Here is a 25,679-nt window from a genome sequence, read left to right on the forward strand (position 1 = left end):
TTATTCTTGCTCCTGTTGATGTGATGAATAATATTAATTGATTTGCGTATATTGAACCAGCTTTGCATCCCTGAAATGAATCCTGTTTGATCGTGGTGTATGATTTTTTGGATGAATTGTTGAAGTCGGTTGGCCAAAATTTTGTTGAGAAGTTTTGCATCAATGTTCATCAAAGAAATGGGTCTATAGTTCTCTTTCTTTGATGAGTCCCTGCCTGGTTTTGGGATGAGGGTTATGATGGCTTCATAGAATGTGTTCAGTAGTGAGCTTTCTCTTTCAATTTCATTGAAGAGTTGGAGGAGAATTGGTGTGAGCTCTGCTTTGAAGGCCTTGTAAAATTCCGCTGTAAAACCATCTGGTCCTGGACTTTTCTTAGCTGGGAGGTCTCTTATTGCTGTTTCTATTTCAATGCTTGATATGGGCCTGTTAAGATAGTTTACCTCATCTTGGTTTAGTTTTGGCATGTCAATATTTGCTAGGAAGAGGTCCATTTCTGTCAAGTTCTCAAACTTATTAGCATAAAGTTTTGAGAAGTATTCCCTTATAATGTTCTGAATCTTGCTTGTTTCCGTGGTGATGTTTCCTTTCTCATCTCTGAGTTTATTAATTTGGGTGTGTTCTCTTCTTTTTCTGATAAGATTTGCTAAGGGTCTGTCAATTTTGTTGAGTTTTTCGAAGAACCAACTCTTTGTTTTGTTGATTCTTTCTATAGTTTTTTTGGATTCTAATTCATTTAATTCTGATTTAATTTTGATTATTTCTTTCCGTCTACTGGATTGGGGTTTATCTTGCTGCTCTTTTTCAAGGAGGTTTAGATGTGTCATTAAATTGTTAGTTTCAGATCTTTCCAATTTGTTGATGTAGGAGCTCAGAGCTATAAACTTGCCTCTGAGTACTGCCTTTGCTGTGTCCCAGAGGAGCTGGTAGTTTGTGTGTTCATTTTTGTTGAATAGCATGAACATTTGAATTTCCTTTCTAATCTCTTCCATGACCCACTCATGATTCAGCAGTGTGTTGTTCAGCCTCCATGTGATACCGGACTTTCTTTGGTGGCTTTTGGTGTTGAGTTCTAACTTTATTCCCTTGTGGTCAGAGAGAATGCAAGGTATAACTTCAATGTTTCTGAATTTAGACAAGTTTGCTTTGTGGCCTAAAATGTGGTCTATTTTAGAAAACGTTCCATGTGCTGCTGAGAAAAACGTGTATTCTGATGCTGCTGGGTGAAATGTTCGGTAAATGTCTGTTAAGTCTAGTTGATCTATGCAGCTGTTTAGATCTGCGGTTTCTCTGTTGAGTTTTTGCCGAGTTGATCTATCTAGTGGGGAGAGTGGTGTGTTAAAATCCCCAACGATTAATGTCTTTGGATCTATATGGGATTTGAGGGAAAGTAGTGTTTCTTTGATAAATTTGGGTGCTCCATTGTTTGGCGAATAGATATTTAGAATTGTAATATCCTCCTGAAGGAGAGATCCTTTAATTAGTATGTAGCGACCTTCTTTATCTCTTTTCATGAATTTTAATTTGAAGTCTATTTTATCTGATATTAGGATTGCAACTCCCGCCTGTTTATGCGGTCCGTTTGCTTGGTAGATTTTGTTCCAGCCTTTAACATTGAAAATGTGTTTGTTTTTACGGGCAAGATGTGACTCCTGCAGGCAGCAGATAGAAGGGTCTTGTTTTTTAATCCAACTAGACAGTCTATGTCGCTTAATTGGAGAGTTCAGTCCGTTAACATTAAGAGATAGGACTGAGAGGTATTTGGGAGTTCCTGCCATGTTATCTACCTTCTTGGGGGCTGTGAAAACTGGGTTCTTCCTATGGTTCTTGGATTCTCAGTTTGGGTGCAGTTTCTTGGCCTTTATTGCGGTCTTGTTGGTTTTCTATGTGTAGGACATCTTTAAGAATCTTTTGTAGGGCTGGTTTGGTGGAGATGTATTGTTTCAATTTTTCTTTGCTATGGAAGGTTTTTATTTGGCCTTCAGTTATGAAGGAGAGTTTAGCTGGGTACAGTATTCTTGGTTGATAGTTGTTTGTTTTTAGGGCATGGCATACATCATTCCAGGCTCTTCTTGCTTTGATTGTCTCTGCTGAGAAATCTGAGGTGATTCTAATTGGTTTCCCTTTATAAGTGATTACCCTTTTCTCTCTGACAGCTTTAAGGATCTTTTCCTTGTTCTGAGTTGATCCTGTGTGGATTATTATGTGACGGTGGGATGTCCTATTCTGGTCTGGTCTATTTGGGGTTCTAAAGGCTTCTTGTATCTGGACAGGCCTATCTTTTTGCATGTTTGGGAAGTTCTCTGCTAGGATCCTGTTAAACAGATTTCCTAGACCATTAACTTCTGTTTCTAGGTGCTCCTCTACACCCATTATCCTTAGATTAGGCCTTCTGATGGTGTCTTCCAGGTGTTGGATAGATCTATCATATTTCTTGGACTTGTCTTGGATGGTTGTATGTTCTTTCTCTATAATATCTAGGCTGTCTTCAATCCCTGAGATTCGATCTTCTGCATGGTCTAACCTGCTGTCAAGACTCTCTACTTTGTTTTTTATCTCTTTTCCTTCTAGTTGGTCAGCTTTGATGGCTTCAAGTTCTTTGTTGAAGCTCTGTTTTAGGTCTTGTATGAATTTCTTTACTTCCTTAATTTGGTGTTCAGTGTTTGTCCTCAAATCACTTAGTTGATTGGTTATGGTTTCTTTGGGCTCCCATTCCTTCTGTTGGGTTCCATTCAGCATTCCCTTTGTGGTCTCCCTGACTTCCTTCATCTCTTTGTTAATGGATTCCATGAATGCCTTTAGTGATCTTTGTGTGTTCTCTACCTGGTCTCTCAATTCCTGTATTACTCTTTGATTAGCTTCCTCCCGTTCACGGGATTCCTGCAGATCTCTTTGAGTGTTCTCAGCCTGCTCACGCCATTCCTCCCTTTCTCTTTGAGTATTCTCAAGTTGTTCACGCAAATCCTGTATCAGTTTTTGAGTAGCTTCCTCACGCTTATGATATTCCTGTATAAACTTCTGGGATGCCTCCTCTCTCTCCCTATCACGCTCATACAGAGTCCTTTGTACGTTGTCAAACTTTTCATTTATCATGTTTGCCAGCAGTGTTTGTAGAGCTGTTTGGGAACTCTCCTCTGGATTATTCATTATCTGTTCTAACCCCTGATTATCAGGATTGGGAATTGAGATACCCGAATTTGCCATTTTTCTTGTGTTTTTCCGGCTTACTCTGCCCATTTGAGATGAAGATAGCACCAGTTTTGTGCTAGAACACTATCTTAAGGCAACCATCAACCAAAGTTTGCATTTGTACAGTCAATAGTCTACAGATACAATCTAGTTCAACAGATACATCTATTCGACATCAAACAACTATATGTTAAAGGACTTTGAACCGCAGAGAAGAATTTGGAAAACCAGAAATTATTAGGGTTAGGGAGAGATGTGGGTAAAAAATAGGAATAGATTGGTGTGGGAAGGCACAGGGAGAGTTAACTATGTTCTAATCACAATGCAGGAAATAGGTTGGGTAGGATGTAAGTAGAGAGAGAGAGAAAAGGGAAGAAAGGGAAAGGGGAATGAAAAGAGACCAGAAAAAAAATAGAGACGTAAAAATTAATGTTATTTTAGAGATTAAGAGACCATCTATTTATAGAGGGATATGAATATGTTGAGAGAAAGGGAGGGACATAGAGGAGATGAGAAAAACTTTTAAAAAATGCTTAAAATATTATATAGGTATAAAGAGGTAGTACTGTTATTAATGAATTTAAGTCTCAGAGGTTTTGAATTGAGTAATAAGTTTGTGGATTAAGTGTGTACACAATGGGGGATAGGGTCTACTGGTTAACTACGGGTTTATCTGAGGATGTGCCGGACAAGAGTTAAGTCACATAAAGGTGAACAAAGAGGAAAAGTTGGAAAGGATAGGAAAGTGAGAAGAAAAGATCAGAAGTTCAGTAGAGCTAGAAAAAAAACAAAAACAAGAAGATAATTAAGAATGAATGAAAAAGAGAAAGAAGACAAGAAAAGAAAAGAAAACACACATTCACGTATTCCTAAAATAAAAATTATAAGAGGAGAAAAAAAAATTAATGGAAAACAATTATTTTTTCAGAAGAGGCAAAAATTAAAGATTAATAAAAGTTTTAGAAAAGCAAAAAAAAAAATTTTTTTTATATATATATAAGGTAACAAAAAACGAAAAAAAAACAAAACAAGAAAAAGAAAAAAAGAAAAGAAGAAGAAGAAAAAAAAAAAAGTTCTTTGATTTTTTTTTTTTTTTTTGGGAGGGGTGGGAAGAGTCCTGTATCTCCCTTTTGTCTGTAACCAGAGTCTGGTTGGAGTCTCTGGTCAGCTTGAGGTCCTGTGGCTTGATTGGTTTCTTAAGTCAGTTTGTTGGAACAGGCAGAAAAATGCTCTGCTTTACCCAAGATTTTGAGATCCCCCTCCCAGGTTAGTTTACTGGGAGGGTGATCTGCTTTGAGAATCACAAAAGAGGGGGATGCAGTGATGAGGCTAGGTTCTGGGTAGAGTTGAGGTCTTTCAAGGAACAGTAGCTTTTCCCTGGGGCTATTTTGTGAAAAAAAAACTCACAGCACCCAGCCTGGAGCCATTCTCAGGGTTTCTGTTTTTCAATTGATTGTGGTGGCTGCTAGAGGGAGGGGCAGCCTCTGGCTCTGGCCACCCAGCGAGGAGAGCCACTCCAATGGCTGGTGCCTGAGCTGGGCGACCCCTCCCTGGATGGAACTGAGTCTGTGAGGTCACCTCGCCGCCAAGTTCCCGTGAACTGCCAAATGACTAGCTCTATTCCAAGGCCTGAGCTGGAACTAGCCGCTCCTCCGAGCTTTGTCGGTATCCAAGATGGAGATCACCGGTGCTGGGGGGGGGAGGGGTGGCCTTCCCTCCTCTGCTCCCAGAGGAGGAGTGAGGAAGCGGGGCTTCTACTCACGCGGAGTCTTGGATCCCGGGTCGTCTCTGGTCTGCAAAGTGCAGGATGAAGTTGTCCGCTCCTTGTCGGTTCTTGCTGGTGTTGAGTAGAATCCGCTCGTCCGCTGCGTCTGGCTCCTTTGTCCCGGACTGCGTCTCAGGTATGCCTCCGCGGCGGTGGTCGCCGCTGCGACCCTGCCGCCGCAGCGGCAGCTGCTCAGATGTGTCTGCTTGGCTTCCCCTCTCTTGACTAACTCTCTGTCCTGTGATGGCACACTTGGTGTGATTCTCTGGCTTGGGACTGTTCACTGGAACTCTGAAACTGTTTTCTATGCAAGAGCTTGTTCAGATTCCAGCTTCTCCTCCGCCATCTTCCCGGAACTCCTCCCAAAAATACTTTTGAGGTTTAGTGATAACTTCTGTGATTATCCTCTTACTAGATGTTGTAGGAGATGTAAAAATGAGCAAAGATATGTATCTTCTATTTTTTGTGGACCTTAAAGTCTAGTGGGACTATAGTTTTATGGTAGGATTATTCTGAGAATCGTTGGGTAGTTTGGGGAGAAATATGAACTGTGAGGTCCATGAGCCAGATGATCATCAATATGAATGGTAAAGCTTAAGGATAAAAGCCTGAAATGGGACTTGAAGGGAAATGAAAGTGCTGTACATCACCAAAAATTAGACCATTGTTATGGTTGCTTCTTTCTTATTATTTTTTTTTCCTTTGCAACTATTTAGTAGGAGAGGGGGCCTTATAGGAACCTACAACAGTGATAGGAGATTCTGAGAGTAAGTATGAGAGGATGTGGATTTAACTAATTATGATACAAATACATTAGTATTTAAGATATTTAAGAGTCTGTAGCTTGCCTGAAAATGTTCATCCACAACCAAGAAAAAAACCTGAACATTTTCTAGAAGGAATGGATGCATCTGAAAAAAAAAGGTAGCTGAAAAAAATCTTTCTGATCATTTTTCAGTATCTAATACTGAACTATTAGCACTAAGTCATGTGGTTGAATGAAGATTATTTGGTGATTGCATCAAAAAGGAAAGAGGTCATTTTGTAGAGATTGTATAATAGTATTAAAGATAAATCACTGGAGTCAGAGCCAGATTGAATGTAGGATGAAGTTGTAAAACTTGAGATGTCTTGTTGAGCTTAATCCTCTTAGGCCATGACAATTCGTACCCAGCATCACCAGTAAGTTATCCACAGTGGCCTAGTGGTTATAATTTATGCTGCAAAGCTTGTTTGTACTACTTGGCTTTGTTTTGTTGCTTTAAAGCCTTCTTCCATTGTACCATAGTTAGGTTTTATATGATTATTAAGGGATGCTTGTTAGCAAAGGGGACAGCAGAGAAGAAAGTGATGTTCTTATCTTGCTGTCTGCTCTGAAGGCTGCTTGTTCAGAGGTAGCAGTTATCAAAGGAAATGCTGGCTGTGGCTTGCGAGGCTGAGAGTTTGGAGGTCCTTCCAGAACACAAGCTGATGGACATGGATGAATAGCTGCCAGTGGGTTTAACCCTAGCTTTTTGCCAACCTAGCACCTGGGCAGCTCACAATAGGAATTGACAGGTGTGGTAAACATGTGGCAAGTGTGAGGCTTTGCTCTGACAGAAGCCACAAGGTACTAGTTAGTTGGATCTTTTTGTATCCTCTTTTCTTTTCCTTAACACCTGCTTCTCTTCACTGATTAACCTACCTCATGAGGCTTCAGTTCTTAAAATGTTTTGGGGCCATATTTACATCCTTCCTTTATACTTAGCATCAGTCATGTGCAGTGGCATCTGCTGGCTGCATTTTTGATGGGACCAGGCATGAGGCAATATGCCCCCAGTGCTCTCATTTAATTATAAGGGAAGGAGAAGATCCCCCTTGTGCCACATGCTTTGGTATCATGGCATTTCTAGCATCTGGCTCTGCATGTGGTGTAGTTAGGCTCATATGGATATGTGGCAAGGGAAGATGCCCAAGGCAGAGAGAAGTTGAAAACAAGATTATAGTCAGAGCCAAAAAAGCAGCATATCATTTTGGAAACACTGAAATATTGAACAGAGTCTTAACTCAAGCAGCAGATCAGTTGCATGTGGTCTTTTTCTGATGCTACTGGTTAATATAACAACTAAAGATAAGATGAAAAAGAAAAACATATTAAGAAAAGAGGGTAAGAACTAGCTGAGAAAGGACATAACATTCTTCATGTGTCTATTTACTGGTACAATGGTGTTTGGAAATCTAGCGTGCTTCTGATCAGAATATAGATGTCATTTGAAGCTTAGATTGTCTATGCCAAACTCTAGGACCACAAAAGTAGTCTTCTTTCATTGTGAGATGGTCTGAAGACATGTTGACTGCACCTTGAGGAGATATAAAACCAAACGAAGAAACATGACTTGATTAGATACAGAGAAACATAAGCAGGATTTTCTTAGCAAAGCATTTGCTTCTATTTGTAGGGCAACATCACAGAAAAGAAAGTAATTGCCTTATTTTAAATGGTACTCTTCAAATCCTACCTGGGCCAAAAGAAATCCAAGTTTTCTTTCATTTGTTCTCCTGCAAGGGGATGACGAGAAGAAGGTAGGGCCTCCCAGCAAATTAGACTGCTTCCTAATTTTTACCCATGGCCTGGCATCCAAAAGAACATCAATAGAAAAATAAATGATTCTGCATTTTCTTCTGATAGAATATTCTATGAGAATGAAGACTATTCCTGTTTTCCCTCTCTTGTTTCTCTTATTTGGTCCCTGATCTGGCAGTCTACTATTACCTTTGGCAAGGAGAGATATTAATGTTTTTTTAATGCTCTCCTATAAACAGGGTGTGATGTGGCACATTTACTTTCTAAATTACAAAAGGGCTGATAAATTGATCCATTTTCTTGGAATAGGTCTTTAGAGTATGATTTTTCATTAAATACTGATATAATACAATGTGCACTAAGCTGACATTTTCTGGTAAGATCCAAAATTAAGCTTGCAAAAGTGTATCTGTCTTATTGAATCACACTTTAAAATTCATAATTATTTTTTGTCAGTCATGAGGCCTGAACTCTGGGCCTGGGCTCATGGCCTGAGCTGAAGAGCTCAAGTTGAGTGCTCTACCACTTCCGGCTTTTTCTGCTTATGTGATGCTGAGGAATCAAACCCAGGGCCTCATGCATGCAAGGCAAGCACTCTACCACTGAGCCACCTTCCCAGCCCAATTCATAATTTTATCTTTTATTCAAAAAGCAACTGGAATACTCAGTGACATTTTTGCCTTTCAAGGCAAGTCAGAAATGATGGGAGGTGTTACACATATTAAGATGAGTGACACACATAAATATCCATGTTGAATTAAAGTTCTTTTTTGTACAACTATGTAAATATTTCTAAATAAAATAAAGGCAAAACCAGACACAAAATGAGCAATTCAGATGTCTCAGATGCCATAATACTTATTCTTTCTTTAACATTTCTCTACCTTATGCAAAATAGTTTGTTACATACTGTGATAGTCTATAGTTATGTAGTCTATAGTTTAATGTACTCACTAATGTATTCACCATTTTCTAAGCCAATACATGAGGAAATGGGGGGAAGGAGCTAATATTTTTAAAATTATGTAATCATGACTCTTCGGATACTACCACCAGAGTTTAATATATTACACACACACACACACACACACACACACACACACACCCTTCCTGAGAAAGCACACCTATGTGTATAAACTAATAAATTAATTGAATTAATCAGGAATTTGGAGAGGGTAGCCTAATTTCAAGCATATTGTAGAAGTGTAATTAATATGCTCACAGCCTGAGTTGTCTTCTCCATCTCTACTTTCCTCTGAGTCGGCTTCAGTGTGGTGGGGAAGGTGGCCTTTAGCTTAACCCTATATGTACACTTTTCTTTTAAGTAGCATTCTTCCTTTGTAACTTTAACCAAAAGTCCTGCCTATGACCTTGTCTGGCCTTACTCACATCGCCCTGTAATTTGGACATAATCCCTATGGCAGACCTGAATTACCTCCTGAGTCCTAGAGATAATCAGGACCAAGGACAGTGCCGATGCTTTCTCCAGAGAGATTCTGATTATAGCCAAGCCAACAGCCCATGTTCCTGTGGCTCTGGCCTGGGCTTTTGGCCTTTTATTTTTGACTGGCTCTGGAGCTCACTGTGTCAGGCTTAGTACTGTTCCAAGGATATTCTGTGGCTGTTTTGTGCACTGTTGTTTTGTGGGTGGAATCTTGCTCCCTGCTCTGTTGCCTGAGGTTGAGGCAGAGTAGGTTTGGCAGTGCCTTGGCTGCCAGGATAGGGATGTTTCAGCAGCTGAGCCTGGGACTGGCCTGAGATAAAGTGGCTATGTCATGCACTGTGTTTCACCAAAATGAGTTCTATACTGGGTCTCACATCTAAAGCTTGGAGTCTATTTTTTTTTTTTTACCTGTAAGCCCAATCTCTCTTTATGCTGTTTAGAGCAGAGGAAAAGATAATGTGGGATGCTCTTTCTTTTTTGGGAGGAGGGTCTGGTCGTGGGGCCTGAACTCTGGGCCTAGGCGCTGTCCCTCAGCTCTTCAGCTCAAGGCTCTAGCACTCTACCACTTGAGCCACAGCACCACTTCCGGCTTTTTTCTTTTTGCTTATGTGGTGCTGAGGAATCAAACCCAGGGCCTCATGCATGCAAGGCAAGCGCTCTACCACTGAGCCACCTTCTCAGCCCCAAAGGACACTCTTTCTTTCCAGTCATTGTCAATGTGTCTTTTCTTCTTATTATAGTAAGACCAGGCACTATGGTCTTTCACCTGGATTCCTTAGCTCTTTTGAAGGTAGTTTAGTAAATAAATAGTTGTTCAAAGAAAGAACAGTGCTGGAGGAATATCAATACCAAACTTCAAACTCTATTACAAACCCATAGTAATCCAAAGAGCATGGTACTGGCACAAGAACAGACCTGAGGACTAATGAAATAGAACTGAAGACCCAGAAATAAACCCACAGACCTATAGCCACGTAATCTTCAATAAGGGAGCAAAAAATAAGATGGAAGAAAAACAGCCTCTTCAGTAAATGGTACTGGCAAAATTGGCTAAACAGTTGTCAAAAACTAAAGTTAGATCCTTATGTATCACTCTGCACCAGAATCAACTCCAAATGGATCAAAGACTTTGAAATAAAAACATACTCCATGAAAACATTACAGGAAGGAGTAGGAAAAACTCTAGGGCTCCTTGGCGCAAGCCAAAATTGTCTTAATAAGGACTTGGAAACACAACAAATCAAAGAAAGGTTGGACAAATGGGATTGCATGAAATTGCAGAGCTTCTGCAAGGCAAAGGACATAGCTAGTAAGATCAATAGCAAACCCATGGATTGGGAGATCTTCACTAGCCATACAATGGACAAGGGCCTCAAAAAATTAAATCCCCTCAACAAAATTCTCAAAGAAACACTTCCTGATTAATAAGTGGGCTAAAGACTTAAGGAGGAAATAAGAATGGCCAATTGACACATGAAGAAAATGCTCAACTTCTCTGGGCATAACAAAAATGCAAATCAAAACATTGAGATTGTACTTTACACCAGTTAGAATGGCTATAATCAAGAAATCTAATAACAACAGATGCTGGAGGGGATATGTCCAAAAGGGACTGCTACTACATTGTTGGTGGGAGAGGAAACTTGTTCAATCACTCTGGAAAGCAGTATGTAGGTTCCTCAGAAGAATGCATGTAGATCTCCCCTACGACCCAGAAATCCCACTTCTGGGCATTTACCCAAATGGCTATAAACAAGGCCATACTAAAACTACCATCACAACTATGTTTATGGCAGCATTATTCACCATAGCTAAGATATGGAACCAACCCCAATGCCCCTCAGTAGATGAATAGATCAAGAAAATGTGATATATATACCTATATATATATATATACACACACATGCACACACATAATGGAATTCTATGCTTCCATCAGAAAGAATGACACCACCTCTTTTTTAATGAAATGGAAAGACTTGGAAAAAATCATATTAAGTGAAATAAGCCAGACCAAAAGAAACATAGGTCCCATGGTTTCCCTTAGCAGATGAGCAGAATAGCTCAAAAGTTATGTACATATAACCATATAAGATGATGCTAAGCGAAATTAACTCCAAGGCATGGAAACAAGAGGTTTTCCTTTGTTATTGTTGTTGTCTTTAATGTACTATGTGATTTTTTTTGTTTCTTTTGTATATTCTTCCCCCTATGATATTTCCCATGTTGTCACTGTATTTGATTTTGGTACCCTGGTATTGTATGTACATTTATTTGAATCAGGGAAAGGGAACAACAGAATGGTGAGACAAAGGACAAGGGGAGAACCAAATTCAACAGTGATACTCAATATGTTGGAAATGATCTGGACAACTTTGGAGTGTGGTTGGGGGGAAGGGAAAGTAGGACAAAAATGAGGGAAGAGGAAAAAAGTTTTACAAGAAATATACTTATTACCTTACTTATGTAACTGTAACCCCTCTGCACATCACCTTGACAATAAAAAAGTAAATAGCTGTTCAACCTAGATTGTCTGTGAGGCTGTGATCTCCTGATGATCCTTCATAGCTGCTATCTTGTTGTGGCCTACAACCAATCATCAACCAACCAAACAAGTAAACTAAACATGAAACTTAAGCCAAATCAGAAAGCCTAAATAGTAAATAACTAAAAGATGGGCAATAGGCTTGGAATTATGGTATGTACCTACACACATGATTTTGGAGTAAAGATTGGGATCATGATTTGAGGCAAGCCCAGACACTAAGCTACTTAGACATGCATTTAATCCAGTGAGCTGGGTGCAGTGGTGCATATCCAAATTCTTGGTTAGGTTCAAGGAATAGATCAGAAAATTGAGGTCCAGGCTGGCCTAGGCAAAAACTCAAGACCCTATGGTTTTTTAAAAATCTATATTTATTGTAAAAATGTTGTACAGAGGGGTTATAATTACATGAGTAGGGTAACGAGTACATTTCATAGCGAGCATTGTTACCTTCGCCTTTTTTAAAAATTTTATTAAAATTTTCATTTTTTATTGTGAACATACTGTACAGAGGGGTTACAATTACATGGGCAAGATAATGAGTGCATTTCTTATCAAACATTGCAGCCTCCTCCTTTGTTTACCCTTCACATCCCTTCCCAGCCTCCCCCCCTGGGCCCCCCACCCAATCCTCCCCCCCCACCAAGGTTGTAAAGTTCGTTTTCAACATGACAACTTGTATTTCTCATTGTTGTAACAGGTCCACAGTTATCATTAAATGACTTGTTTTTCCCCTTCTCTTCAACAAATTGTACCGACATCAAATATAGTGAAAGCAGGGGTTATACTGTGGGGGAGGGAGATAAAAAGCAACAAAGAGATAATCTTATAAATGGGATAGAAACAAATGGATGAAGGAAAAAAACATTTCAATACATAGCTAAGGGTTCATTTAACTAACATCACATTATCTGACCATTTCAGCTTGACTCATAGATATACTAGACACTGCAATAAGGGAAACCATGGGACCTATGTTTCTTTGGGCTTGGCTTACTTCACTTAATATAATTTTTTCCAAGCTGTTCCATGTCCTCACAAATGGGGCAATGCCATTCTTTCTGATGGAGGCATAGAATTCCATTGTGTATATACATTTTCTTGATCCATTCATCTACTGAGGGGCATCTGGGTTGGTTCCATATTTTAGCTATGGTAAATAATGCTGCAATAAACATAGTTGTGCTGGTAGCTTTAGTGTGGTCTTGTTTGTAAACATTTGGGTAAATGCCCAAAAGTGGGATTGTTGGGTCATAGGGGAGCTCTATGTGAAGTCTTCAGAGGAACCGCCATACTGCTTTCCAAAGTGGTAGAACAAGTTTACACTCCCACCAGCAATGAAGTAAGGTTCCCTTCTGTCCACATCCCCTCCAGCATCTGTTGTTATTAGAGTTCTTGATTTTTGCCATTCTAAGTGGGGTGAGGTGTTATCTCAATGTTGTTTTGATTTGCATTTCTTTTATGGCTAGGGATGTTGAGCATTTCTTCATGTGTCTATTGGCCATCCTTCTTTCTTCTTCAGAGAAGTTTCTCTTTAAGTCTTTAGCCTACTTATTTATTGGGCAGTTGTTTCTTTGAGGATTTGTTGTTGGGGGATTTAATTTTTTGAGTTCCGAGTATATTTTAGGTATGAGACCCTTGTCCGTTGTATGGCTAGTGAAGATCTTCTCCCAATCCGTGGGCTTTCTATTGATCTTGCTAGCTATGTCTTTTGCCATGCAGAAGCTCTGCAACTTCATGCAATCCCATTTGTCCAACCTTTCTTTGATTTGTTGTGTTACCAGGTCTCTATTAAGAAAATTTCGGCCTGCGCCAAGGAGACCTAGGGTTTCTCTTATTCCATCCTGTAATGTTTTCAGAGTGCCTGCTTTGACTCCAAGGTCTTTGATCCGTTTGGAGTTGATTTTGGTGCAGGGTGATATATAAGGATCTAGTTTTAGTTTTCTACAAGTAGTTAACCAATTTTACCAGCACCTTTTACTGAAGAGGCTATCTCTCTTCCATTCTATTTTTTTAGCTCCCTTATCGAAGATTAGATGGCTATAGGTCTGTAGGTTCATTTCTGGGTTTTTAATTCTATTCCATTGGTCCTGAGGTCTGTTCTTATGCCAGTAACAAGCTGTTTTGATTACTATAGCTTTATAGTAGAGTTTGAAATTTGGTATTGATATTCCTCCAGCAGTGTTCTTTCCATTGAGGAGTGTTTTTGCTATTCGAAGTCATTTATTGTTCCATATGAATTTTTGGATTGCCTCTTCTATTTCCTTGAAGAATGAGGTTGGAATTTTGATAGGTATCGCGTTGAATTTGTAGGTAGCCTTGGGAAGTATTGCCATTTTCACGATATTAATCTTTCCTATCCAGGAACATGGGAGGTTTTGCCATTTTCTAAGTTCTGTTTTGATTTCCTTTACCAAGTTTTAAAAGTTTTCATCATAGAGGTCCTTCACTTCTTTGGTTAAGATAATTCCTAGGTATTTTATTTTTTGTGGGGCTATTACAAATGGAGTTACTTTCCTAATTTCAGTCACACTTTGCTCATTGTTGAAATACAGAAAAGCCATTGATTTTTGAGGGTTAATTTTATACCCTGCGACTTTGCCAAAGTTTTGAATCAGCTTGAGTAATTTGATAGTGGATTATGTCAACTGCAAAGAGGGAGAGTTTTATTTCTTCTTTCCCTATTTGGATCCCCTTTATGTTTGCATCTTGTCTTATTGCTATAGCTAGGCATTCTAATACTAGATTGAAGAGAAGTGGAGAGAGTGGACATCCTTGTCTTGTTCCTGATTTAAGAGGAAATGGCTTTAATTTTTCACCATTAATTATAATGCTGGCTGTAAGTTTATCATATACAGCCTTTATTGTATTGAGGAATGTTCCATGGATTCCTAATTTTTTCCAAAACCTTCATCATAAAGGGGTGTTGGATCTTGTCGAATGCTTTTTCTGCATCTATTGAGATAAACATGTGGTTCTTATCCTTGCTCCTGTTGATGTGATGAATAATATTAACTGATTTGCGTATATTGAACCAGCTTTACATCCCTGAAATGAATCCTGTTTGATTGTGGTGTATGATTTTTTGGATGAATTGTTGAAGTCGATTGGCCAAAATTTTGTTGAGAAGTTTTGTATCAACGTTCATCAAAGAAATGGGTCTATAGTTCTCTTTCTTTGATGAGTCCCTGCCTGGTATTGGGATGAGGGTTATGATGGCTTCATAGAATGTGTTCAGTAGTCAACTTTCTCTTTCAATTTCATTGAACAGTTGGAGGAGTATTGGTGTGAGCTCTGCTTTGAAGGCCTTGTAGAATTCCGCTGTAAATCCATCTGGTCCTGGGCTTTTCTTAGCTGGGAGATCTCTTATTGCTGTTTCTATTTCAATGCTTGATATGGGCCTGTTAAGATGGTTTAACTCATCTTGGTTTAGTTTTGGCATGTCAATATTTGCTAAGAAAAGATCCATCTCTGTCAAGTTCTCAAACTTATAAGCATAAAGTTTTGAGAAGTATTCCCTAATAATGTTCTGAATCTTGGTTGTTTCCATGGTGATGTTTCCATTCTCATCTCTGAGTTTATTTATTTGGGTGTGTTCTCTCCTTTTTCTGATAATATTTGCTAAGGGTCTGTCAATTTTGTTAAGTTTTTTGAAGAACCAACTCTTTGTTTTGTTGATTTTTTCGATAGTTTTTTGGATTCTAATTCATTTAATTCTGATTTAATTTTAATTATTTCTTTCCATCTACTAGATTGGGGTTTATCTTGCTGCTCTTTTTCAAGGAGGTCTAGATGTGTCATTAAATTGTTAGTTTCAGATCTCTCCAATTTGTTGATGTAGGAGCTCAGAGCTATAAACTTGCCTCTGAGTACTGCCTTTGCTGTGTCCCAGAGGAGCTGGTATTTTTTGTGCTCATTTTTGTTGAATAGCATGAACATTTGAATTTCCTTTCTAATCACTTCCATGACCCACTAGTGATTCAACAGTGTGTTGTTCAGCCTCCATGTGATACCGGACTTTCTTTGGTGGCTTTTGGTGTTGAGTTCTAATTTTATTCCCTTGCGGTCAGGGAGAATGCAAGGTATAACTTCAATGTTTCTGAATTTGGACAAGTTTGCTTTGTGGCCTAAAATGTGGTCTATTTTTGAAAACGTTCCATGTGCTGCTGAGAAAAACGTGTACTCTGTTGCTGTTGGGTGAAATATTCGGTAGATGTCTGTTAAATCTAGTTGATCTATACAGCTGTTTAGATCTGCGGTTTCTTTGTTGAGATTTGCCGCGTTGATCTATCTAGTGGGGAGAGTGGTGTGTTAAAATCCCCAACAATTAATGTCTTTGGATCTATGTGGGATTTGAGGGAAAGTAGTTTTTCTTGGATAAATTTGGGTGCTTTGCTGTTTGGTGAATAGATATTTAGAATTGTAATATCCTCCTGAAGGAGAGATCCCCTAATTAGTATGTAGTGACCTTGTTTATCTCTTCTCATGAATTTTAATTTGAAGTCTATTTTATCTGATATTATGATTGCAACTCCCTCCTGTTTATGGGGGCCGTTTGCTTGGTAGATTTTGCTCCAGCCTTTAACATTGAAAATGTGTTTGTTTTTACGGGCAAGATGTGACTCCTGCAGGCAGCAGATAGAAGGGTTTTGTTTTTTAATCCAACTAGACAGTCTATGTCGCTTAATTGGAGAGTTTAGTCCGTTAACGTTAAGAGACAGGACTAAGAGGTATTTGGGAGTTCCTGCCATGTTATCCACCTTCTTGGGGGGCTGCGAACACTGGGTTCTTCCTATGGTTCTTGGATTCTCAGTTTGGGTGCAGTTTCTTGGCCTTTATTGCGGTCTTGTTGGTTTTCTATGTGTAGGACATCTTTAAGAATCTTTTGTAGGGCTGGTTTGGTGGAGATGTATTGTTTCAATTTTTCTTTGCTATGGAGGAAGTTTTTTATTTGGCCTTCAGTTATGAAGGAGAGTTTAGCTGGGTACAGTATTCTTGGTTGATAGTTGTTTGTTTTTAGGGCATGGCATACATCATTCCAGGCTCTTCTTGCTTTGATTTTCTCTGCTGAGAAATCTGAGGTGATTCTAATTGGTTTCCCTTTATAGGTGATTAATCTTTTCTCCTTGACAGTTTTAAGGATCTTTTCCTTGGTCTGAGTTGATCCTGTGTGGATTATAATGTGAAGGTGGGATGTCCTATTCTGGTCTGGTCTATTTGGGGTTCTAAAGGCTTCTTGTATCTGAATAGGCCTATCTTTTTGCATGTTTGGGAAGTTCTCTGCTAGGATCCTGTTAAACAAATTTCCTAGACCATTAACTTCTGTTTCTAGGTGCTCCTCTATGCCTATTATCCTTAGATTAGGCCTTCTGATGGTGTCTTCCAAGTGTTGGATAGATCTATCATATTTCTTGGATTTGTCTTGGATGTTTGTATGTTCTTTCTCTATAATATCTAGGCTGTCTTCCATCCCCGAGATTCGATCTTCTGCATGGTCTAACCTGCTCTCAAGACTTTTTACTTTGTTTTTTATTTCTTTTCCTTCTAATTGGTCAGCTTTGATGGCTTCAAATTCTTTGTTGAAGCTTTGTTTTAGATCTTGTATGAACTTCTTTACTTCCTTAATTTGGTGTTCAGTGTTTATTCTCAAATCACTTAGTTGATTGGTTATAGTTTGCTTGGACTCTCATTCCTTCTGTTGGGTTCCATTCAGCATTCTGTTTGTGGTCTCCCTGACTTCCTTCAGCTCTTTGTTAATGGATACCATGAATGCCTTTAGCGATCTTTGTGTATTCTCATCCTGCACTCTCAATGCCTGTATTACTCTTTGATTAGCTTCCTCCTGTTCGTGGGATTCCTGTAGTTCTCTTTGAGTGTTCTCAGCCTGTTCACGCCATTCCTGCCTTTCTCTTTGAGTATTCTCAAGCTGCTCATGCAAATCCTGTATCAGTTTTTGAGTAGCTTCCTCACACTCATGATATTCCTGTATAAACCTTTGGATTGCCTCCTCTCTCTCCCTATCATGCTCATACAGAGTCCTTTGTAGGTTTTCAATCTTTTCCTTTATCATGTTTGCCAGCAGTGTTTGTAGAGCTATTTGGGATCTTCTCTCGGGATTATTCATTATCTGTTCTGTCCCCTGATTATCATGAGTGGGAGTGGAGATATCCGGACTTGCCATTTTTCTTGTGTTTTCCCGGCTTACTCTGCCCATTTGGGATGAAAATAACACCAGGTTTGTGCTAGAACACTAGCTTAAGGCAAGCATTAACCAAAGTCTGAATTTGCACAGTCAATAGTCTACAGATACAATCTAGTTCAACAGATACCTCTATTCAACATCAAACAACTATATATTAATGAGCTACAAACCGCAAAGAAGAATTTGGAAAACCAGAAATTATTAGGGTTAGGGAGAGATGTGGGTAAAAAGTAGGAATAGAGTGATGTGGGAAGGTACAGGTGAGTTAACTTAACTAAGTCCTAATCTCAAAGCAGGAAATAGGTTGGATAGGATGAAAGTAGAGAGAGAGAAAAAAAGAAGAAAGAGAAAGGGAAAAAAGAGACCAGAAATAATAGAAAAGTAAAAATTTAAAATATTATGCAGATTCGAGAACAAACTATTCAAAGAACGTGAATATAATGAGAGAAGGGGAGGGATATAAAGTGTTAGGTTTTTAAAAAGAGGTAGCCGAGTAAGAACAGCACCAGCACACACGTGGTATTCAGGTAAGGGGTAGGTTTATTCAGTAGACCTGCTGGGACCAGGTAAGGTTGGCACTCCACGTGGCTGGGGAAAACCTGGGAATCAGAGAGAGCTAGAAAAGAGCAGCAAGAGAAGAGGTAGAAAAGAGCAGCGAGAGAGAGCCTCTGGGCCTGGGCTAAGGCCTTATCTAGGGTATGGGCGGAGAAGGTTGTGGCCACATCAAATTCAGATGTGACCTCATGGGATGCAGATGTGACCTCATCCAGGTGTCCCAGTTGCCTAGGTAACACAGGTACTGTGTGGAGACTTTGCTGGGAGGAGGGTGGAGTCTGATAGCCATCCAGGAGAGGACCTTACATAAAGGAGATGTGAAAAACTTAAAAATAAAAATTCTTAAAATATTATATAGGTATAAAGAGGTAGTACCGCTATTAAGGAGTTTAAGTCTCAGAGGTTTTGAATTGAGTAATAAATTTGTGGATTAAGTGTGTACAGAACAACAATTAAGTCACATAAAGAAGAAGGAAAGAGAAGAAAAGGTGAAAGGGATCAGAAAGAAAGAAAAAAAGATCAGAAGTTCAGTAGAGCTAAACAAAAAACAAAAGAAAAAATTTTTTTAAAAAAAGAAAGAAAAAAAAGAAAGAAAAACGCACACACACACACATATCCCTAAAATAAAAATTGTAAGAGGAAAAAAAGTTACTAGAAAACAATTTTTTTCAAAAAAGGTAAAAATTAAAAATTAAAAAAAGTTTTAGAAAAAAAATTTTTTTATAAAAGGTATTTAAAAAAAGAAGAAGAAGAAAAAAGTTCTTTGATTTTTTTGGGAGGGTTGGGAAAAATCCTGTATCTCCCTTGTGTCTGTAATCAGCCTCTTGTTGGAGTCTCTGGTCTGCTTGTGGTCCTGTGGCTTGGTTGGTTTCTTAAGTCAGTTTGTTCGAACAGGCAGAAAAATGCTCTGATTTACCCAGGATTTTGCGATCCTCCTCCCAGGTTAGTTCAATGGGAGGGAGATCTGCTTTGAGTATCACAAAAGAGGGAGATGGCTTTTTCCTCAAGTTTGGAGATGCTGTGATGAGGCTAGGTTCTGGGTAGAGTTGAGGCCTTTCAACAAACTGTAGCTTTTCCTGGGAGGGCTAGTTTGTGAGAAACTCACAGAGCCCAGCCTGGAGCCACTCTCAGGGTTTCTGTTTACTGAATTTCAATTGATTGTCAAGGCTGCTAAAGGGAGGGGCAGCCTCTGGCTCTGATTACCCAGTGAAGAAAGCCACTCCTAAGGCTGGGGCCTGAGCTGGGTGACTTTTCCCTGGGTGGAGCTGAGTCTGGCAGGTCAGGTTAGGTTCTTGTGACCTGCTAAATGACTCTAGATTTCTTCCAAAGCCTGAGTTGGAGCTAGCAGCTCCCCCGAGCTTTGTCGGTATCCAAGATGGAGATCTCTGGTACTGGGCGGGGGAGGGATGGCCTTCCCTCTTCTGCTCCCTGAGAAGGAGTGAGGACATCAGGCTTCTACTCACCCCGTCTTGGTTCCTGGGTCATCTCTGGTCTGCGAACTGCAGGATGAAGATGTCTGTTCCTTGTCAGTTCTTGCTGGTGTTGAGTAGAATCCACTCACCCACTGCGTCTGTCTCCTTCGTCCCGGACTCTCTGTGATTCAGGTATGACGACTGTGGCCGCCACCGCTGCCAGGGCGGCGGCGGCTGCTGCTGGCAGAGCTCAGATGTGTCTCCTTGCCTGGATTTTCCCTCTCTGGCCTTACTCTCTGTCCTGTGATGGCACACTTGGTGTGATTCTCTGGCTTAGGACTGTTCACTGGAACTCTAAAACTGCTTTCTATGCGAGAACTTGTTTAGCCTCCAGCTTCTCCTCCGCCATCTTCCCGGAACTCTCCTACCTTCTCCTTTGTTTTCCCCCTACCATCACTTCCCTGCCCACCTCCCCAAGTCCTCCTACCCGCCCCCCTGCCCTGGCATTGTAAGTTTGTTTTCAATAGTGTCATGTACATCTTGTCATCACAATGGGTCAGCCTGCATCCCCATCTAAGTGTTCCCAATATCTCTTCCTCTCCCCAAATTACAAAAATGTATATACAAGGTGCAGAATATCGGCATCAAATCCAGTGAAAACCTATGGATCAAGTGATAGAGTGCTAGCCTTGGGCAAAAAAATCAGAGGGACAGCAAGCAGGCCCTGAATCAAGCCCTAGTGCTGACACAAAACAATAACAACAACAACATCCTTCAACTCTTACTTTTTTGTGGTTTATTGTACATTTTAGGGCAGAAGTGTGCAGCATGAAGTGTGGTAAAGTGCTATTTTATAATAAGCAAATAGACAATATGTATGGTAGAGTTAGGTTGCAGAAGGAAGAATAGTTAAAGATTAACAATACAGTTTCAAAGCCGGGAGCTGGTGGTTCACACCTGTAATCCTACCTAGTAAGGAGGCTGAGATCTGAGGATTCAAAGCCAGCCCTGGCAGCGTGAAACTCTTGTCTCCAATAAACCACTAGAAAACCGGAAGTGGTGCTGTAGCTCAAGTGGTAAAGCGCTCGCCTCGAGCTGAAGAGCTGAGGGACAGCACTCAGGCCCAGAGTTCAAGCCCCATGACCGACAAAAAAAAAACAAAAAACAAAAACAAAAACAAAATACAGTTTCAGATGAACTTATGCTTTTGTGGCTATCAGTACATATACAGCAGATTTTTTCAGTTCCACATTGTGTTTTGCTCAGTAATATCACAGCTTTATGGGAGCTGCTTTCGTCTTTATCTTGGACAACAGAAGTAGGCTTTGCCTTCATGATCAGCTTTTTCAATGAGGAGAAACTTCTCTTGTCTCTATATTTATCTCATTTCCAACGTCACAGTAGCCTATATATTTACATTTAATGACTGAAGATGATTCTGATTTTGCTTCACTTACCAATGTCAGAAGGATCTACAGCTTTATACCAGTCAGTGTAATGCCAGCTATAAGGAGCCTAAGACAGCAGCTTTGCATTCTCCATTTTTATAGAAAATCCAGGATTTGTACTTGGACAAGATGTAAATTTCTTTTTCTTTAATCAGTACTCCTTCAGAAGTACTGTTGGCAAATTTCCTTTCTTTTTTATTTACTTTTTAAGTCTTAGATACTCATGAGGCTGAGATTGGAAGGACTATGGTTCAAAGCCAGCCCAGGTAGAAAAGTCCTTGAGATTTCATACTCAAATAACCAGCAAAATGCTGAACTGGGGGCATAGCTTGAGTAGGCAGAGGCAACTGAGCAAACATACGACACTAAGTTCAAGCCAACTGAGTTCAAACTGGCGCACACATCAAATTCTGTAATCTCTTCTGTTTATTCTTTTCAACATTAACTTTCCATTTTGTATTTATTAGTTACTTCTTTAAGTTTTATGGCTATAACTATTTAAACTTTAATTTTAGTTTTGAGTTGGCATCCATTTTTGAGTCTGCTATTATATTTTCTTTATAATAAAAAAGAAATAAATTCCATGCTTTATAATCCAGAACCAAAAAAGACCCCTTTAAAATAAAAGGCATTTCTTTCTGATTTGTCATTCTCTTAGGAAAGCTTGAAGAAAGATACCAATTATTTCTGACTGGTGGCAAGGGAATTTTAAGCAGCTTCTTATAAGCATGTTTTTGGGCATTTGTCAGCTTGTCTGTATGGTCCGCTAATACTCACCGCTAATTAAAAAAACTCTGAAGATGTAAAAAAAAGTAAACACCTAGGTTCAGTCAAATCAACATGAAACTGGTAACAGCTGAGAAAAACCTTGCTTTTCTAGAGACAAGTTCCTCAAGGGAAATCCTGGAGACAGATTTTATGCAGACTTACAAGCAGGTGAGCCATGTGCACTCTGCTGTGCCTGAATATGTTACAGATTGAGTGTCAGAATGAACCAGAGACCAAGTTACAAAACATATTTAGTATGTTTGTTTTTAGTGCCTAACTAGGGCACTGTATATCATATATTTTGACTTTTGGCTTGCTCTCCCATATTTTTATTTTTGAACCAAGTTTTTAAGTGTGTGGCAAAAATTCCTTATCTGAGAACTGGCTCTGTTATAAGTTTGGACACATAATGTTGATGGGGTGAATACCTGCACTTTCTCCATCACCATCCCTATTGGCCAGTTTACATATAGGCTGTACAAATGCACAAGTATGCACACTTGTGCCATCAATGAGAGAGACAAATAGTATATAAATACTAAATAAAAATTTGATGCCCTTTCATTGAAATAAGATGCAGCACAATGAAAAGGGACTTTTGTCTCTGCTGTTACCCATAGAAGAATTCTAGGAGGTTATAATGAGGCTGCCTCCTCAACCCAAGTGATCTCATTCCAGATTCTTCTTTTACTTGCAACCTATTCTTTATCAGAGCAAACTGTGATGCAATGTTTAATTGGCTCCATTCTTGTTCTTAGTAGTGATTTGTTTTGGGTGCTGTGCTGTACTATCTGATATTTATGGAGGCTAATTTAAAGTGTACAAAATGATACAATATAAGCCTTGATGGCATGCTACTTTTATCTCTCTTTTCTGGGGGGAGCTGTCCCTCAGCTCTTCAGCTCAAGGCTAGTGCTTTACCACTTGAGCCACAGCACCACTTCCAGCTTTTTTCTTTTTGTTTATGTGTTGCTGAAGAATAGAACCCAGGGCCTCATGCATGCAAGGCAAGTGCTCTACCACTGAGCCACCTTCCCACCCCCTACTCTTATCTCTCTTAAGGGAGAAAAATATTGATATGTTCAGAAAAATCAGTTCAGAAAGCAAGTGTACTTTTGAGATTCACCTCTCTTAAGACTGGCTCATAGGTTGCAAGCCTGGCTCACTGAATAAGAGCACCTCATCCTCAATGATAATTTTTCAAAAGGTTCTTCTGTGTAGAAGACAGGCACTGGAGGTGTGCAGGAGCAGCAGGGTGAGGTCAAGGGTCAAGGATTTGGGATCCATCTTTTCCACCAGTGATATGGCTGACACCTGAATCCTGTCAATCTAGACATGCCTAATTTCTGTAAGAAGGTAAACAGATAATCAGAAGGATCTTAAATAGTAGTGTTATGTGTGTGACATGTTTGTTATATTTCTCTACTAAAATCTCTATATTTTGTTCAGAGTCTACTTATGAACTCTTTTATGAAACAACTCAGTATGAATTTTAATTTGCAGGGCAATACATGTTGCGTACTGTGAAATTTCTTACTTTGCTTCTTATAACAATGCTGTTAAGGCTTTTTTATCTGGTTTTATTAGACATACTTGGGCTTTTTTTCAGAGAAAATATTATAATTTTTCTTATAATTTCTACTACTTACACTTTCTTCTTTTGGTTTATCACTATAAAACTGAACTGGTGGATCATTGATAAAAGATGGAATAATGGGTTGTATTTGTACAAATTCACTCCAGTTTGTCTTTCCTTCCTTCCTTATACAAATCTATTGCACTAAAACTCCCTTTTAGTTCAAGGTGTTGATTTCAATAGTTTTCTTGTTAACCTACTTAAATATTTTTGGAAAAAAAGGATAGTTGGAAAAAAAGTGAACTTCCATAACGATCTCATATATAATAATCACTAGTGATTATTCTTTGTTTCCTAAAGTTTTATTTGGTAAGAAGATAATATACAGAAATCCTGGTAGTCACTTCAACTTTTTGAATGTGTGTGAAGGTGGAGAACGTGTACAATGGGGTTGAGAAAGCCTCATGCCTCTTCCCTTTGGTCTTCACCAGGAATGACTGTTGGGTTCTTCCCTGTGGGAGGCAGAAGATACCCAAGATGTGGAGAAGAGGCAGAGGAAGGGGGTTGGGAAATAAAAGAAATCAGAAAGAATCAGTGAAAGATGATGAGGACCTAAATTGCTACTGTCCCTCCTGGTGCTCTTAAAACATGTCCAGATGCTCTTGGGACAGCTGTTCTATACATGAGTAGGCAGTGACTAAAGGGCATTGGGCGTAGACTCTGATGTTTTCCTGTGTTTTCCTCACAATTCTTGAGGTGATTGAGATGAAACTGAGATAAACCAACAGGAAGAAAATATAAAGCCCCAATTTTTTTGTCCAGTGATACCATTTTGTTTATTCCAAATTCAGATCATTGGCATGTTAAATTTAGTTCTCAATGAAAGTGTATTTTTATTTTTCAAAGTAATTCATGATGACTACTTAGGAAACTTCTTTTGCAAGTCCAGTGATAATAAGTCCAGTTTTATGAGAATATAATATTTTCCATAGCTAGAGTCAGAGGTTTGTAAGGCTGATCTTAACTCCTGTTCACTGTGTAAAATGCTTTTACTTTTTACTTCCATCATCTCTGTTAGGTTCTATTGTTGCTCAGGCTGGTATTCCAATGAGTCATGTATGGAATGCACATGAAACATATTTCCTGTGTTCTAAAACTGCATTTCTCTCAATCCATAGCTATAAAAATGACACAATGTGTGAAGGAGAGTTATATCCATGTTGATATGTAGTGTGGTAGCCAGGTGTGGTGGTACATGCATATAATCCCAGTTCTCAGATGGTGGAGGCAAGAGCATCCAGAGTTCAAAGTCAGGTTTACATAGGAAGACCCTGTCACAAACAGCAGTATGTATGCACACTAACTGTATAGCCTTCAAAACTTTGCAAAGAAGTACTATCTTAAGTTGTTAAATACATGACTTCAATAGGTTGTCTTCCACTGAAAGGCCTCTGTCATATAAGCTTCTGTCTTTGTGTAAGCACAGAGAACAGCTGGCCAGTTTTTCTTGGTCCTATCTGTCTGAGGCTGGGCTGTCATAACCTACCCTGAAACTAGTTCTTCAGGCTCCAAAAATTTTAATAACTCATCATCTGAAATTGATCTCATTTTCTTTCATTCCTGCTCAAGGAAAAGCTCTTCCTTCTTCAAACCGTTGGGATTTTCTCAAGAAAATTCTCATTCTTGGCAGATTTTCAACTGAAGTAAAGCTGAGAGGCAAACATAGCCATCATTGAATAGCATCTTGGACACTAGGGAAAGAGCACAGAGCAGAGCTCATCTAGATTCATGTGCCACTTCTGTAGTGGAAGCACCTACTACCCTGAGAGGTTCAATACATATTGTCAACATGTGAGAAATATTGCCCTAACTCCATAAGCATGTTCATTAAATACAGGTCAGATAAAAAGAATTACCTTTCATTAGCAAAAGGGGAAACAAAACAAACATCTCTATGCAATATGCAACATTATCTATATATCTATATATTTATATCACAAAAAAGCCACTACTAGCAAATTGTGATGTATAGTAAAGGCTTCTAATTAATATATATATATATATATATATACATATGTATTGCTTTTATATTTGTACATACTTTTAATCATCTATCTATTTACATACTTTTAATCATTCATCTATAACTAAATAATAGATTGGATAAATGTATAAAGGACAGTTTTGTTAAAACTTCACATTTAGAATAGCTTTC

Source organism: Dipodomys spectabilis, unplaced genomic scaffold (assembly GCF_019054845.1).
Source record: "Dipodomys spectabilis isolate Male_0828 unplaced genomic scaffold, ASM1905484v1 ptg000081l, whole genome shotgun sequence".
NCBI lineage: Eukaryota > Metazoa > Chordata > Mammalia > Rodentia > Heteromyidae > Dipodomys > Dipodomys spectabilis.